Consider the following 5,000-nt stretch of genomic DNA (forward strand, 5'->3'; position numbering starts at 1 on the left):
AACTTGAAATTCCGTGGGAAATAAATTTTCTGTTGCAGGAGCTCTTATTCAAATCAAGATCATATTAATTTCACGTAGATTTATGGAGTCCTTTTGAACACGTTATTATGAATCTTAATTTTATTATGCCCTGCTAGCTTGTAAGAGTACCCAGCTCGTCAAAGGGCACAGAAGTAAGGGAGCCTGTAGCTGCATGAACAACAGCAGCAGCAGCAGCAGCAGCAGCAGCAGCAACAGCAATAACAACAACAAGAACTGTTGGTGGAGGAAGAGGGGGAGGAGGAGGATGATTAGGAGTAGGAGCAGGAGACGACTTCTCCTTAGTCATTAACATTACAAAGGGCAAGTTGTGTGCGTACAACAATGTACGCGCCAAAGTCCCATGTACGTGCCATAACTAATTATCCGGTTATCTTGTAAGGTATACTCACGCACACCGATGATGCTTCTCTTTCACATATAAGAGCGAGCCTTGTATTGGTCCGATGGCTCGGTCTGCGACAGGCACGATGGGGGAGGTTCTTATTAACAGGCTGGGTTTAAGCTTTTGTCTCGAAAATCAAGTATATTTTTGCGCCGAAATATTCATGATGTAAATTTATATTTCACTCGCTATTAAAACAGAGTTTTATGCTAAAAAAAAAAAAAAAAAACTCATTCACACACCCAGTAGGTTAGCCAAGGCACCAGCCACCCGTTGAGATACTACCGCTGGGTATTGGGTCCTTTGACTGGCCAGATACTACTACATTAGATCTCTCTCTCTGATTAAAGCTAGCTTTTCCTTTACCTACACAGACACCGAATAGTCTGGCCTATTCTTTACACGTTCTCAATTGTAATCAATTGAGAACGTGTAAACTGTTCAGTGGTACTCTCCACTTGGTAAGAGTAGGAGACTCTCTATCTATAGTAATCAGCTCTTCTAGGAAAAGGTCACTCCAAAATCAAAACTCTGTTCTCTAATTTTGGTAGTGCCATAGCCTCTGTACTGTCTTGGGTTAGAGTTTTATTGCTCGAAGGTACAATCGGGCGCACTATTCTGTCCGTTTCCTTATTTTCTTTCCTCACTGGTCTATTTTTCCTGATGGAGCCTTGTGGTTATAATTCAGCTTAACTGGGGTTGTATCTTAACTAGTAATAATAACAATAGTAATGTGTGAGTGTGTATTATATATATATATATATATATATATATATATATATATATATATATATATATATATATATATACAGTGTATATATATATATATATATATATATATACAGTGTATATATATATATATATATATATATATATATATATATATATATATATATATATATATAAAACAAACTTCTTTTCCTTGGGAATGTGGTGATTTCAGACGGTGTTACCTATACAGTTCCTCATAAGTATTTAGGAATCACTAGCTCCACGCCTCCCATCTCGCTTGTTGAAAGGGCTTCGGTACCTATGTTGTCAATCTTTATTTTTCAGTCATTCATTCAAGTTCCGATTAGGTCCAAATAGATTTCTTTGAAATTTTCTTATCACTTGGTCTGCTTGGTTATAGACTATGGAAAGAGTTACGTTGAAGACCTAAAGAAAGAGTAGATATGATTTTGTTCTTTAGGTATTAATTGGTCGCACAATTAACCCATAGTTTTGATTTTGATTTGAGCAAACAATCCCTAAATGTTAATTAGAACACTACTGAATGTTGTTTTTATTATTATTATTACTACTACTATTACTATTACTAATACTAGCTAAGCTACACCTCTGGCTGGAAAAGCAGGATGCTATAAGCCAAAGCGCTCCAGCAGGGAAAATATCCCAGTGAGAAAAGGAAATAAGGAAACAAAGAAGTGTGCCTAAGTATACCCCAAAGCAAAAGAGAACTCTAACTCATGACAGTAGAGGACCATTGGACAAAGGCTATAACACTACCCAAGACTTGATTGCTTGAGGGTACACTAGGGCATACTATCTTATTTCTCTTCCTATGGTTTTTTTTTAAGTTTTTATAGTTTATATAAGAAAGATTTATTCTAATATCGTTACTGTCCTTAAAATATTTTATTTTAATTGTTCATTACTTCTCTTGTAGTTTCCTTATTTCCTTTCCTCTATGGGCTATTTTCCCTGTTGGAGTCCAGACCTTATGCATTTTGCTTTTCCAACTAGTGTTGTAGGTTAGCAAGTAATGATAATAATAATAATATATGTATGAATATATGGTAATGAATTGGTTTTAGCGTATGTTATAAGATTTAAATTTCTTTATAAAATTGTTCGTGATAACACAATGGATTTTTGGTATGATAGCACGTAAGATATGATACTGAATAAGAAAAGGTATAGGAAGTCTGTTACTTTAAAGTAAAGCTGGATCTTTCGACTGATTTTCAAGGAACATTTTGGCAGTAGGACCTCGGCTACCCCCCCCCCCCCCCCCCTTCTCAAGAAGACATGGATTTGCACTCGTACACAACTCTGAGATGGATTTGATCTCTCTCTCTCTCTCTCTCTCTCTCTCTCTCTCTCTCTCTCTCTCTCTCTCTCTCTCAAAATATGAAAATGTAAAAATAAACTTAGTAGTATCATGTAGCTTTCTTTTCCATTTTTCCAACATGAAGAAAATCTATTAAATTTTGTGTGTATATATATATATAAATATATATATATATATATATATATATATATATATATATATATATATGTATATATATATATATATGTGTGTGTGTGTATATATATATATATATATATATATATATATATATTTGTATATATATATGTGTGTATATATATGTATATATAAATATATATATATATATATATATATATATATATATATATATATATATATGTATATATATATATATATATATATATATATATATATATATATATATATATATATTACTCCTTTGCAATTTGGAAGTCCGTTAAATGCTTCAGTAGTATTGATTCTTTATAAACAGCATTTTAATGTTTTTCAGGCTGTAAAATCATGAATTAGAAAGCTGTATATGTGTATGCCTAATGCCTATAGTAATGCTAGTGTTGTTCGTAAGTAAGGATTCAATTGCATGAATAATGTATATCCTGAACATACCAACATCATGGAATGAAATGTCTTACCTAGTGTTCGTATATATGAAATAGATGTGCATATATTGTTTATACATATGTATATATTTATATCTTTATATTTACATGTTTATACATTCTTTATATATATATATGTATATATATATATATATATATATATATATATGTATGTATGTGTATATATATATATATATATATATATATATATATATTATGAATGTATAAACGTGTAAATATAAAGATAGAAATATATACGCATGTATAAATAATATACACACATAGATCATATATCAAGTACTGTATATATGATCCATATATATGTGTGTTTGTATTTACCCTTAAACGCCAAATCACACATTAAATGTATGTCATTTTTATCTCTCGTTTCTTAATAAAAAAAAAATGACTTTCACATGTTGTCATCTAGATCATGGCAATCAACGAAGTGGCCTCCATGAATTTGAGATCCCCGTGTGGAAGTAATACCATAGAAAGTTATTTAACTCAATCCATCAATTTACCTTCAGAGGGAAGACATTAGACACCGGTTGGGCCTATATCCCCTTTTTTCATATTTTACATCAGCCGCTTCAATTGCCCTCCGTACCAGCAATTACCGACGTAATTTTCCCTTCGAGCAATTTTACAGCAGCAAGATGACTCCTCGGAAGAAATCCTTTTTTTCAGAAATGCCAAGAATATTGGGGTTGCATGATTACAACCCTCTGCTCATTGTCCGGGGTTCACGCACACACACACGCACACGTGCACGCATGCGCTTCGACGCTTGCTTGTTTCTTATCCTTCCGTTCTCTTCTTTTTTTACTGTTCACATATGTCTTTTATCGATTTATTCGATTATTCTTTAACCTTTTGTAATTACATCCTTTTATGTCACAAAAATGTGAAGGTTGAATTTAAGAGACTAATTTAAGATACGTTACTGAAATGGCTACTTCAAACATTTACCTGTATCCTCTTGGAATTATTTCTTCTTTTATTCACTTATTTTTTTTTTTTTTCTCTTTCCTTGATCCTTCAGACTTTTACCTGTTCCAATCCACCAGATGCTTTCTCTTACCCCTCCTTCCCTTTTATACCTCTTCCTTTCACATACAATTACCATCAAAACTCTTACGTCATGTTTGTCAAAAGAATTATTTTTCACTTTTTTTTAATATTTTCTAGTGTCTTCTGTTATGAAATTTGTGTATTGGGTAATTTTAAATTTTAACTTAGATTTTAAATTTTAAATTTTAGATTATAACTCATTTTTTCATTCCTTGTTTACAGTGAGTATTTGTACCTCTTCCTTTCACATACAATTACCATCAAAACTCTTACGTCATGTTTGTCGAAAGAATTATTTTGCACTTTTTTTTAATATTTTTTATAATCCTGTGTTATGAAATTTGTGTTTTGGGTAATTTTGAATTTTAACTTAGATTTTAAATTTAAAATTTTAGATTATAACTTATTTTTTTTTCATTCCTGATTTACAGTATGTATTTATATCCAAACAATGTATTTTTTGCATTTTCTGGAATCGGAATGATTACACTTTATAGCAGCTGAAGTCTAGTTCTTATTTATATCCACTGCTGTTTCTGTTATATCACCATCAGTTGGTTGAGTTCTAAAAGTGTTTATATCAACAGAATATAGTACATTATAAAGATCTTAGTAATTATAACTCCATTTTACAATCCAGTAATATGTTATAGATTACCAGTCAATATCATTATTATTATTATTACTTGCTAAGCTACAACCCCTGGTTGGAATATCAAGTTGCTATAATCCCAAGGGCTGCAACAGGGAAAACAGCCCAGTGAGGAAAGAAAATGAGAAAATAGATAGAATAGCCTGCCTGAGTGTACTGTTTTATTCACTGGTGGCA

The 5,000-nt window shown here is 31.8% G+C and overlaps 1 protein-coding gene and 1 long non-coding RNA gene across 2 annotated transcripts in view; one reads left to right on the forward strand and one right to left on the reverse strand.

Moving 5' to 3' along the window:
• Nucleotides 1–5,000, reverse strand: part of LOC137651462 (T-box transcription factor TBX3-like) — a gene marked incomplete at its 3' end in the record, with an annotated part of 396,907 nt that overhangs the window by 180,167 nt on the left and 211,740 nt on the right. The gene's annotated exons all lie outside the window — the stretch shown is intronic.
• The window catches only part of LOC137652207 (uncharacterized), a 155,127-nt gene that overhangs the window by 149,944 nt on the left and 183 nt on the right, over nt 1–5,000 (forward strand). The window lies entirely within an intron of this gene.

Source organism: Palaemon carinicauda, chromosome 13 (assembly GCF_036898095.1).
Source record: "Palaemon carinicauda isolate YSFRI2023 chromosome 13, ASM3689809v2, whole genome shotgun sequence".
Classification (NCBI taxonomy): Eukaryota; Metazoa; Arthropoda; class Malacostraca; order Decapoda; family Palaemonidae; genus Palaemon; species Palaemon carinicauda.